The sequence below is a fragment of the Pleurodeles waltl genome, chromosome 2_2, assembly GCF_031143425.1.
Source record: "Pleurodeles waltl isolate 20211129_DDA chromosome 2_2, aPleWal1.hap1.20221129, whole genome shotgun sequence".
In the NCBI taxonomy this organism is placed as follows: domain Eukaryota; kingdom Metazoa; phylum Chordata; class Amphibia; order Caudata; family Salamandridae; genus Pleurodeles; species Pleurodeles waltl.
In genome coordinates this window covers 756,833,170-756,846,499 of record NC_090439.1, presented here as the reverse complement: position 1 = coordinate 756,846,499, position 13,330 = coordinate 756,833,170, and the positions used below count along the sequence as shown (strand labels likewise).

General features: G+C 46.4%; 1 protein-coding gene across 4 annotated transcripts in view; it reads right to left on the bottom strand.

Moving 5' to 3' along the window:
- Nucleotides 1–13,330, bottom strand: part of HNF4G (hepatocyte nuclear factor 4 gamma) — a 423,834-nt gene that overhangs the window by 297,838 nt on the left and 112,666 nt on the right. For 3 of the 4 annotated variants that reach the window (XM_069220374.1, XM_069220373.1, XM_069220376.1), the window contains exon 2: nucleotides 10,351–10,498. The exons of the other annotated variant lie outside the window; for it this stretch is intronic. The gene's annotated coding sequence lies outside the window, so the exon portion shown is untranslated. The remainder of the gene's footprint in view (nucleotides 1–10,350; nucleotides 10,499–13,330) is intronic. 4 annotated transcript variants of the gene reach the window in all.

Genomic DNA, 13,330 nt, shown 5'->3' with positions numbered 1-13,330 from the left:
GGGTGATGTGGCAGTGGCGAGGGATGTTGAGGATGAGTCGGGCGGAGGCGTTTTGGATGCGTTGGAGGAGTTTGGATGAGATACCGGTGTAGAGGTCGTTGCCGTAGTCGAGTCTGTTGCTGACGAGGGCCTGGGTTACTGTTTTTCTTGTTTCTGTTGGGATCCATTTGTAAATTCTGCAAAGCATGCAGAGGGTGTTGTAGCAGGAGGAGGAGATGGCGCTGACCTGCTTTGACATGGAGAGTGAGGAGTCGAGGGTGAAGCCGAGGTTTCGTGCGCTGTCGGTGGGCTTTGGTGGGGGACCCAGCGTGGACAGCCACCATGAGTTGTCCCAGGAGGACGGGGTGCGCCCAAGGATGAGGACCTCTGTTTTGTCCGAGTTCAGTTTATCTGGTTATCAGATGTGGACGAATGCGCAGCTGGAGCATTCACAGCAGAGGAATGGAGCAACAGCCTGGAGTCAGACCGAGTTTTGAAAGTCATGAAACAGATGGTGGTGGAAGGGACCTGTAGGGAGAGTACTATTCCCCCTCTGCAAGACTACTTGTGGAAATATTGTGCAAATTGATGGTAGGTGGTGGTGTGGTGGTTGTGAGAAATGTAAAGTTTGTGCCGACAGAGGGTTTGAAGAGGTGAGTTTTCAAACTAATGCATGAAAGGGCCAATGGCCTAGTTAAAGGGAAAATCCTTATGGTAATGAAGCCTGGAAATGATGTAGAAAGCACAGTCAATAGCACGTCATGGGCCCATCTCACAACTGAAAATAATGCAACCAAGATTTCTCCCTTCAAGAGTGTGAGAGGAAGGAAGCCAAATACCAAACTGATTCCAGTGTTGTTGAGGAAGTATGATGACCAAGCAGATGGGCAAGATTAGAGGATTGTGTTGGGTGGCATTATCTAGGTTGGTGATTGGGTGAAGGTGAAGCATGGTAGAGTGAGTGGGGGCTTGTCAACATTTTGGGCCCATTCAAGGTGAAGGAGGTGCATGAGGAGTACAAAGTGCTGACCAATGGGAACAAGTGGAAGTGCTGCAAGGTAGCTTTGTACCAAAAGGGTGAGGATGTCAGAGACAAAGGATTGTACAACTATGACAGTTTCATGTTGATGAATGATGAAGAGATAACAGTTAGCTCTGATGGTTGTTCAGAGAGATGTGGAGACCTGGGGGCAGAAGGCTTGAGTGGTGGTGGGTTGAGCAGTTATGGTTCCCAATTTGAGAGAGGTGCATCATACACTCAGAGGTCTCTAAGATCACCTACATAAAAGACCATGTACAGGGTTGTTGATGTTTTATCTTTGTATTTTATTACTCTTATCTTTTTATGCATTGAGTTCTCTTGTTCCTAATTTTTAATTTTCTCCATTTTTCATTCCTTTGTCTCGTAGGCGTATAGTTTGGGTTTTGTATTTTTGGGGCATTTTTTGTTGTTGGTAGAAAGAGAGAGGGTGTATAGTAATGTAGTACTGGAAGCTTGGGGACAGCATAATCTATTATCTGCAGATGGGTGGAATGTAGTACTTGTGTTGTGTTCCTAGGTTCTCAGGGGAGGCCGTAATCAATCAATGTCAGTTGGATTTTTGCTAGCTTTGGAGGATCTGGTCTCGCCCAGCTGCTCCTAATAAACTTATGTTCAAGGTTTATATCTACCTCCATGTTTTCGTAAAACAAACTGCTGGTGAAGTGGAAAGCCGAGGGAGCAGGAGTATACATTTTATTGGCTTACACATGACCTGCACGTGCAATTGGATTGAATAATATGCACAATCTCACTTCATTCATTGGTGTTTCACACTGAATGTTTGAGAAAATCAATGCTTGCTATATACCCAACTTTTGATAAGCATTAGATGGGAAGAACAAGTCCCCCTAATACTATCATGATGCCTAAAACGTGCAATGGTGGCAGACTTAACTTTCAGAAACAATCCTTTCATCCCTTCTAATTTAAAAGGAAGATTTCAAAATCAAGATCGGGGTCCACTGTATATGGGTAACTGTAGGATTTAACAGAACAACTAAAAAGGAGCTGGGTGAGAACGGAAAACCACACATGACCCTATGAAAAGGGATGACCTCAGGCAAGCAAGGCAAGCAAGACATGCTACTTTGGTGGAAAAAACTGCACTGCATAGATTATTCTTTGTCTGTAGCAAGACAACATGAGGAGTGGGAAAGAGTAGGAAGGTTGGTCATAATGTTCATCACACCAGACAATAACAGCAGTCAGGGATGTTTAAGATTAGATTTTTCAAACACAAGATGAATACAGTTGAGTTTTCTTTGATTATTATTCAAAGTATACAGGTGGAATGACTTGTATACTGTGTCCTAAATAAAATAAAATAAAAACTCCTCAGAGAGGTGACCCTTCTGCAGGTGGCCCTAGAAATCAAGAAGGAAACAGATCAACTGATAAGGCTCCAGCAATAAATGGGAACACTCCTAGATATCGCAACTGGGAAATCATTGGGTGTGGATCAGCTCCTGCTAATGATTTACAGCACAAAGTGGAGTGCTGGGACCAGAAGCACTATGCAACGTGACCTTTGAGGTTGGCCATTTGCATTGTTACTTAAACTCAGTAAGGACCACTTATACAGACACCTCTCCATAGTGCACATTGACTACAAAATTTTAGAAAAGATATTGGCTATCATTCTTCTGCAACTGCATTAAATGGTCCATACAAACAAGAGCCGCTGTGTTCCAGGCCACAGTACTTCAATTAACATTTGGAGGCAGTTTAAGTTACTTGTGTTTACACCATCCGTGTGGCCACATTCAGCTTTTCTGGCCCTTAACCTGAGAAAAGGGCTTGGACGCCCTAAGCTAGCAGCATCCGTTCCAAGTGCTTAAACTAGTCAGCATAATGGGCTACATGATTAGGTGGTTTGAATTACTATATAACAGACCAATGGCAAGGGATCTCACAAACAGATGTATTTCAGTTTCATATCAGGTTAACAGGAACATGCACAAGGCTGCCCACTGTATCTCCTGCAGTCTGCTCTAGCAGTGGAGCCCTGTGCTGTCATCTTAATGGTGGAAAGTCAACATTGAAGAATACTGCTGAAGGAGTGATACGCGTGTTTTTGTTTTATGAGGACAACAATATTTTGTTCACTAGATATGTGGAGGGATGACCTAAAACCAATTGCTAAGTTCTCAAAATATTTTTACCAGATGTTAACTGGGTCAACACATCTTTATCCCATACCAATCAGGGCTTATCAAAGAGCAATATCAATCTAGGGTATTGCTAAAATATTTTCCTATTTTTGATAATTAAGACTGAAGGGGTTCTACTTGTAAATGCAGTTAGTAGATGGCAGCATAATAGCAGTCTTGTGATCCCTGATCTATTTTCTGGAAGGCACTGCCACTGAGATTGACAGGATCTGGGAGGCGGCACATACTGGTTAGATGAAGCGGGCCCCAGCCAGGCAGAACTTGCCACTCCCGTCAGAGGTGGGTGATTACCCTCACTGTATAACCTGCACACCTGTATTCAACACACATGTATTAACACCACATGAACATCATGTAAATCTAGGCATAACCCACAATCAGAAATATAACAAATAATACGAGGCCCAACAGTGTTAATAAGAAATCAGCAGTATGTAGACGTGAGTAAAATAATGCTTTTCCTCCCCTCACCTACCTGCTCTTCTTCAGTGTTGGCAACACGAGACCCACCCCAATGATCACCCCAGATGCATCCTGGTTCCCAACAATAGCAACAATGAATAAATAAAGTAAACGTTAGCACTTTTGGAATAGCTCTGCAGCCTAGGCCACACCAGTGAACGTCAATGTCAAGCATGATATTAAACAATGTGCACGGCAATGAGGCCGCACAGTGAAGTGAGACCCAGACATTCACTCCCACACACTCACTCCGCACCGCTACGCAGCGCCATGGATAACAGCCATGCTTGCCTACACAAACTCACTCACTTCCAGCACCTTAATGCAATGCTCTGACAATCAACAGGTGAGATGTAAATGAGTTTGCAGACCCCTCCTGGGCCCACACCTTTCTCCACCCTCCAATCAATTCCCACCGCCTCAGAGTTAAAATTGAAGCAACTTTTCCCCAGACACTAGGCCACTAGCGGCCAGTGGTTACACTTAGTCTAGATCCAGGTGCAAAGATACAGGGGAAGAAGGAGAGAATGTGCAAGTGTGAACATTCTGGTAGCCCATGCCACGCTCATTATATACATGAAAACACCAATGTGAAAGTGTGCTTATAAAATGGCAAGCCATGCCAGGCTCAGTATATACATGGAAACACCTATGTGCAAGTGTGCACATACTGGTAGGCCTTGCTAGGCCCAATATATGCATGAAAATACCAATGTGGAAGTGTGCTTATATATGGGCAAGCCATGCCAAGCTCAGTATATACATGGAAACACCTACGTGCAAGTGTGCACATACTGGTGGGCCATGTTAGGCTCAATATATACATGAAAACACCAATGTGCAAGTGTGCTTATACTGTATAGGCAATCCATGTCAGGCTCAGTATATATGTGAAAACACCAACGTGCAAGTGTTTACATATAGGGAAGCCATGCCAGGTTCAGTAAGTACATGAAAACACCAATGTGCATGTGTGCACATACTGGTAGGTGCCCCTTCCTAACATATGTAGGGAGGGCGCACAGTCACTTTCACACTGTACTGAGAGAGGGTAGGTGCCCATGGCCCTAAGGCCACTCAAACAGGATCAACCAAGTCCCCTGTAAAAAGAAAAAGTGTTTGGGGAACCACAATCTCAGCATGTCAGTTCTTACACATTTCCCCCCAGCCCAAAGTGGGGGGTTCTACCCAGTTTCTAGGAAGTCCTCCACAATAAGGTGGAAAAACCTAGGTAGAACATCCACGTTGGAGTTGTTCACCCAGGGGTGAAGTTTCACCTTAAAGTCCCCATCAAGCCTTAGTCTGGGGGTGGTACCCATCCAGCAGGTTTTGGTATTGACACCACCGGGCTATACCTGAGACTTATAGAGGGGTTTGATGACCTTATCTCTAGCATCTTAAAACCTTCACCTTGACGCTAGACCTCACCTTATCTGACAACCTATAAGAGTTTCTCTTGATAGGGAGGTTGTCGCCAGTGCCCCCCTCCTGGGCACACAGAGGGGTAGTACAGGGATAAGGGAGGGCAGCAAGTGAGACTGCCCCAGCACTCAGTGGCAGACCCTCTGCTGACCAAAAGCTAGGGTGGGGGACAGGATCACTCCTTCAGTCTCGTCAGAGGTCAGGAGATCAGGGAGTATTACGCTCTCTTCCTACTCCTCTCTCTCTGTCACCATTATTATGATGACCTCAGACCTCTTGACGTGTGGTGTGAGGCAACTGACTTGTAGTACCCTGAGGGGCCACCTCAGGGTCTTGAAATCCACCTGCTACGTGGTCTCTCCTTTCCTCTTGATCGCCTCATTGGGCTCTGCCCATCGGTTCTGAAGAGCCCCTGGCTCTATAGTCTCCCTCAACCACTCTGTCTGTCCATGTGTCAACTCCACTGGAGGGGCAAGCTCATCCACCAGGTCCTGCATGGCATCCTGTCTGGGCTCTAATTTATGGGACACTGGTTTCCACAACAATGGCCCTTGGTTCTGGAGGGTTGGCATGTAGCTTACTACATCGCTGGCTCCTAGCCCTCCTTGACCAAATTCAGAGGTCCCCTGATCAGGCACCCGATTAGAAGCTCTGGGGGGCTGAACCCCCTCCTTTCTGAATGACCTCCTGGGAGGCAAATAAAGGTCATGGTAAGAGGACATGCCCTTTTTAATTCAGGTCCTTTGATAGACCTCTGATAATGGCTGTCACAGTCTTGATGAGTCTCTGCCCAAGACCACTAGGTTGAGGGTGGCAGGGTGGGGAGCTTATATGCCTCTCCATACTCTTTTCACATGGCTTGCAGGAAAGCCACTTGAAGTTTGTGCCCCTGTCAGACCACACCTCCTGGGGGAATCCCATTCAGGCAAAAGCCAACACAAGGGCCGTAGCCACCACCCATGAAGTTGTGGTCCTTAGAGGGGTCTACCCTTGGCATCGGGTGGCGTGATCTACCACAGCCAGGATGAATCTGTGCCCGGCAGCAGTCTGGGAATTTATAGGCCCTCCTATGTTGATGCCCACCCTTTTAAAGGGGGTGTCAATGACAGGGAAGCATTGAAGAGGAGCTTTAAGCTTCAGCTCCACCTTCCCTTCGCCTGGCAGGTCACCCAGTTTTTACAGACTACCTCTGAGGACACCTCTGAGGACACCCTGAGATTGGGCCAATAGAAATGAGGAGTAAGCCACACATGGGTCTTGCCCCAGCCTCATTGCCCTACCAAAAAGATGCCCACCCAAGTAAGAAGGCCTGATGACACTGGGGGACCACTAGGCCCCTTCAGACTTCTGGCCAGCAGCCATAGGCTCTCTGTACAGAAGATGGCCCACCCAATACAGGTGAGGAGTCCTGCCCACCTTAGAGATGGAAGTGAAGCAACCTTTTCCCAGATACTAGGCCGCACGTGGCCGGTGGTTACACTTAGTCAAGATCCTGGGGCAAAGGTACGGGGAAGAAAGAGAGAATGGCTGATCAGGCAACCGTTGGCAAATGGAGGTTTGGTCCTCACTCAGAAAGATCTCAGAGGTCTCCACACCTGCTTTCTAGCATTGGCCCGAGTCTGCAAAGCACAGAGGGAGGGTAGCCTTGGTACAAGCTGTTCACAGTGGTGCACAGCCAAGCCAGACACATCACTTCATAGATAATTACCAATCCAGCACCTCTCAGGATAGCAGGCACCATGTGTGGGATGCAATGCCTTGGACCACCCCAGGCATCCCTGTTGCACACGAAGAGTTTACCAAGTTCCGTGCCCTTCTGGTATGGGCACAAGGTCTGATGCACGATGACCTGTGCCACACCAGACACTGCTGAACACAGATGCAAAGTGCTCAATGCAGGGCCTCCCTCAGGTTAGGCCCAATGTCTGGTGCACAGGGACTTGAGTTGCACCAGACAATCCTGCTTGCACATGACAAGTTACTACTGCTGTGCCTCCCTGGAATGAGGCACAACATCTGGTGCGCAATTAATTGTATTCCAGGTGGAATCAAGCAGATGACGTAGACAGGTAGAAGGGCATAACTCCCATTATGACATGGTAGACAGCGTAGGTCCCCTGCAGGAGGTCTTTGATGTCCCTGAGACCTCCAAGTAGAACAGGGGACAAGCGAACACGCCCTTGGAAAGCACACTTCAGAGTCTCACACTGCAGCAAACAGTGTGCCCTGGCCAGCCATGATGCAAGGAGGGTGTGCAATACCTTCCCAGGACAGTAAATACTTCCGTGCACAGATTCCTCTGGCAGTGTGCACCATGCAGTATGGATACTCTTTTCTGTGCTCATGCAAGTGTAACTCTAAATTGCTGAAGTATAATCCTCATAGTTATACTGAAGTGGGCCTTTGAAGTTAGGAGTGGTTCAAAGGGTTACCCTTTGAACCACAGATGCCTCCTCTAAATTTCAAGCCTTTCTGCCATGGGGCCCTGGAATATAGAGCCTTATCTTTAGTGGGGGTCAATACCTGGCTCTGAGAGGCCATGTGTCAAAACCTCTCCCTCCAATCTATCCAGCCGGGACCTCAGATGACAGAGGTCTGTTGTTTTGGATGTCAAAGTTGTATAGCTGTCGCTGGGGAACGCACAGATGTGTTTTCCTTCAGCCCCCAGTGAAATGAACCTTGAAGTGGAAAGGTACACAAAAGGGATTTTAAAGCATGGAAATGCCAACTTTCTAGAAGCAGCATTTCCAAGGTATTACTGACAAAACCAACTATTCGAAATGGTCTGTCATTGGGAATCTAATGATAGTCAACATGATGAGACTCCTCCACTGCAATCCACGATTGCAGCTAGGATTAATTATAAACTTTCCCCCATATTAACCTACGGGCACAGCAGCTCTCAATGGCAGTGAAAACACACATGGGCAATCTTTACTCCATGGGCACCTGTACCCTGGCACACACACAAGCCTGAAGGGGCAGGCTGGACACAAGCATTGAGAACACCCCAAGGATACATATGCACCCATACAGGCCTGCTGTGTCATGCTCAGCACACATATGAAAACCTTAATGTGCAAGTGTGCACATACTGGCAAGTTGTGCCAGGTTCAGAATACTTATATAAACACCATTGTGCAAGTGTGCACATTCTGGCAGCCCATGCCAGGCTCAGTATATATATGAAAACACCAATGTGCAAATGTGCACATATTGGTAAGCCATGCTATGCTCAGAATATATATATATAGAACACCAATGTGCAAGTGTGCACATATAGGCAAGCCATGCCACGCTCAGTATATACATGGAAACACCAATGTGCAAGTGTGCACATAGCGGTAGGCCTTGCTAGGCTTAGTATATATATGAAAGCACTAATATGCAAGTGTGCACACATAGGCAAGCCATGTGAGGTGTGAGAAAAATCCTCTTTTATCATGGTTAGCCCCTACTTTTTGCCTGATATTTGATGTGGTCTCAAAATTGTTATTGCTCAGGGCCCCTGGTAACCAGGTTTCCTGCGCCAGATCTCTTTCCCAAAACTGTTGTGAGGCATTGGCACAATTGGTAAACACCTTAAACTGCCACAATAAGTTCCTCGTAAATGGTAACATTGCAGGCTAAGTGTCCTGGTGAAATCCTAAAATGCAAACTCAACATGGCACACAGCCAGTGTGCTCTATTCACTACACACTGCATACAATATAGGTAGGTTACCCCTCTGGCATGCCTTCTAGACCTAAGGCAGGGTGCACTATACTGTATGTGAGGGCATAGTTGGATGAGCAATATGCCCCTACCGTGTCCTTGTCAAACCTAGGACAAAGTAAGTGATCAGAGCAGTTACTTAAAATGCATGTGCTGGACACTGGTCAGTATGAGTTTCACAGCTAAATGATGGCCACTAAAAACCCCGGGTTGTTTGGTATCAAACAGCTCAGAATGATAAATCCAAACTGGTACCAGTATTGGATCTATTGCAGAAGGCAACCAGGGGCCACTTTAGAGGTGACCCCTGCAAAGCTAACTAACACTGGCATGGTTGCTGGCCAGTCACAAACAGCACCCACCAACAGAAAAGATTCTGTAACCCTGGGATGAGAGCTACTGCTCTCTGGGTCCCAGAACAAAGCAAGCACTTCCTGGGTATAGGTGTCACCCCTCCCTCCTCAGGAATGTGCACTGCCCTGCTCGCAAGCCTCAAAGAGCTTACTGCCTTTGAAACATGACCCCCAGGCCTGCTGCTAGCAGTAGATGGCTGCCCTGTTGCAAACCCCTAATTTTTGGGGGAGCAATGGCAGAAAAACACACAAAGGACAGGAGGAGTGGTCAGCCCCAGCTTGCACCATCCTTAAGGTACTGCATGTGAGGTGAGCCTTCCATTTCATTTTCTTCCCTCATGTATGGAACGAAAATAGCAAATCAGGTGTAGGGAAGTAACCTCTGCCCACGGGAAGTGGTCACTTAGTTGGTGTAGCCACCCTAAGGTAATCCCCTAAGTGCCCACTAAATACAGAATTTAGTGGACCCCCTAGACCAGAGATTCAGATTCCCAGGACAAAAGACGGCTAGCAACAAAATAGACTCAAGACTCGAGAACTGAAGTCCTGCTGCACCAAGAAGAAGGTGCCAAACCCTGCCTGCTGACACCAGGACTTGACAATCACCGCTGAAGAATTGCTCGGACATTCGGCACACTCTACAAACCCCAGAGGACCTCCACTTTTCAAAAAATTGCTGAAAATCTCCCTTAAGAGGGAAGGCATGACTCTCCTTAAACAAAGACCAAAATACCAGTGAAGTCCAGTTCACTGACCAGCTGCTTACCAAGGAACCAGACATGGCAGCCAGACACCTTCACCCAAGTGACTGTGAAGACAAAACCTGCAAGTGTGCCAAGATTGGTGGCACTGTGACCTCCAGTGGCTGAACAGTGCAATGGCCCCAGGTATTGGTCACCCAACATCGGACACCCAGAAGGATTATCCATTTTGGACTGAAAAAGGACCAAGACGATGCCCCAGTTGAGGGACTTCAGAAAACACCAAGAACTCCCAAGAGATTGCCCCTGCGGACCTCCAAGCAACCCGCAAATCAACCTACCTCTTGCTTTCAAGGGCATCTTTGCACACAGCTCCTGGCTCACTGATTCACTCTGATTCACATTGAACCCAGCCAACCTGTGCCCGGTGCCAAAGATCCAGCTATGTTCTAAGGGTCCCCCACCTCTTGCGACCTTGACACTCCAAGGGGACCCACCAGACTCACCCTGAAGTCCACCTGTGCAGTGCTTTTCCAAGTGTCCCCTCCAGTGGCCTTGTACCAGCTCCAAAGTCGTTCTGCCGCTGCTTCTGCTGAAATCAGAAGCTGCACAAGGTTTTCCAGCTGGTCCACAGGGCTTACTGATGACTGCGACCTACAACCAAGAGGAGACATTGGTAAACCCATTGCTTGAATTTATATGCATTTTAAAAATATTTCTCCATTGATCGCTACGGTGCGCACGGAACTGAGACATTTTCTAAAGTTTGAAAATTTGTAACTTAAAAACTGCTTACCCAATTTTGATGATTTGGGTCTTAAAATTTTAAAAAAAATCTGAAGTATTTTTGCTAATGGTCTCTAGTTCTTCTTAGTGTGAGTCTTGCTTCATTGATACTGTGAGTACAAAAAATGCTTTGTACTTCTCCAAAATTAGCCTAACTGCTCCACCAAACTACCATAAAAATTAGAGCATTGGGTGGTCTAGTTTTTACCTCTGTGAACCAACCTGTGGTTGGCCAGACCCTCTGCACAGTGTACAACATTTTGCACCCTACATAGAGGGCCAGCCTCCTACATGAGGCTCAGTACATACGTAAAAACACCAATGTGCAAGTGTGCACATATAAGCAAGCCACGCCAGGCTCAGTAGGTACATGAAAGCACTAATGTGCAAGCTTGCACATACTAGTATGTGGCCCTTCTTAACATATGTAGGAAGGGCGTGGGAACACTTTCATATTGTACTTACAGTGGGAAGGTGCCCAGTGGCCTAAGGCCACTTAAAATAGGATCAGAAAAGCCTCCTAGAAAAAAGCAAAAAAGGTGTGGGGAACCACTATCTCTGCATGTCAGGTCAAACACAGAGTGAATTGCATTAGCAAACATGGCTGTGCTACCCTCGTGCATTTACTATTTTGTTATCCTCCCATCAATATTGTTAGTGAATATCTTCAGAGATTTAGATGGGCTCTTGAAAGATCTAATCTGTGTTGCTATAAGGATAGGAAATGGACAAGTTAGGATACTATAGGAATTACGATGTTGGGGGGAGTGGTTTTAAACGCTTTTAACAAAAGTTGAGGCAATAATAATGTGTAATTTTTTACACATGGGGCACATGTTTCATCCATGCATCTAATATGGGGGATAAAGGACGTGAAACCACAAAATCAAGAACTGGTACTCCTATTGTACACCATGGGGGACAGCAGAAGGTTAATATTATGGCTTGATTGACCTTTCCTAGAGATCACTGGAATTTTACTCACAGGACTGAATAACAAATTGGGAAGAAGATGTGGGAAAAAGATGGACCTGTCAAATATAGGGTTTTCTTCCCCCAAACGTTTTGCCAGCTTGCCTCCAATTTTGCTGAAGTTGTTTTTGCTGGACTCAGGACTCTGTGCACCTTGCCACTGCTAACCAATGCTAAAGTGTGTGTGCTCTCTTCTCAAAACATGGTTTGATTGTACGTCCCTTGTAGAGTGGTATAGCATATACCCATGTCCTGAAAATTACATGCTACCAGTGGGTCTGCAGCACCTTTTGTGTCATCCACTTAATTAGCCTAAACTATGTCCCAGTCCTGCCACTGCAGCCTGAAGGCAGTGCTACACTGCCATGTTGACTTGGCATTTATAACCACTTGCCAAGCCTTAAACTTTCCTTTATTACATATAGGTCACCTCTAAGTTAGGACCTAGGAAGCCAATAGGGCAGGGTGCTACGTAATTAAAAGGTAGGACATGTGCTTTAAAGTATTGCATGTCCTGGCAGTGAAAACTCCCAAATTAATTTTTTGCTACTGTGAGACCCACCCCTCTCATAGAATAACAATGGGAATTCCTTATTACATTTAACAAGCTGTAACTTTTAATTGAAAGGAGGTAGATCTGTCCTGATTAGTACCTATGGTTTTGTAATGAGTAATACTCTTTAATGGTAAAGTCAGATTTTTCATTATAATTTTGAAAATGCCACTTTTAGAAAGTTAGCATGTTCCTGTTCCTAGCCTTGTATGCCTGAAGGCTGTCTCTCATTGCACATCTGGGTTGGATGATAGCTGGGCTTTGCGTGTTCCCTCTAGATAGCCACACACAATAGGAGCTTAAGTATGACATGATGGGCCATCCTGGGAGAATGGGAGGGAGAAACTGGACACAGCTTCACACTTACACATGAATAGGCTGTGTTCTGTCTCCACACAAAGGGCAGTTTGCCTCCTCTTTGGTGAGTCTGGAGCCTGGGAAGGAAGGGAGGGCATCTGAGCACTTCAAAGACCATTTCTTGAGGTCTCCCCCACTACAAAGGCACCACTGGGTATACAAACTGGACTTACAGTTTATTCTGTAAAAATGTGTAAATAAGGTTCTACTTATTGGATCTTTATTCGTTTTGGTCTTGTTCCATGTATTACATTACATTCTATTTTTCTAACCAGGTGTGGTATCTTTTTGGGTGGTGTTTTCACTGTTTTACTGTAAGAAGTGTTGCTCACATACTTTACACATTCCCTCTGCCTGACTGCTCTGTACCAAGCTACCACAGGGTGAACACAGGTTAAATGGTAGTTTTTGAGGTAAATCAACGCATCTACGGGCACCGCTTGTCTCACCCATAACATGACCTCTGCAACTCCCTCGCTTCATACTTCCACAACAAGATCGCGGACATACACAACAGCTTCAACAACCAACCAACGCACACCATGACCGAACAACCACCCCCCACCACCACCCTCCACGCCTGGACCCCGATCAGCACCGAAGACACCATCCGCACGATGAACTCCATCCACTCCGGATCACCGACCGACCCCTGCCCTCACCACGTCTTCAACAAGGCCGACGCTGTCATCGCACCCCACCTGCGAGACATCATCAACACATCCTTCGACACCACCATCTTCCCCGAGAGCTGGAAACACGCCGAACTCAGCGCTCTACTCAAGAAACCAACAGCGGACCCCACCGACCTCAAGAAT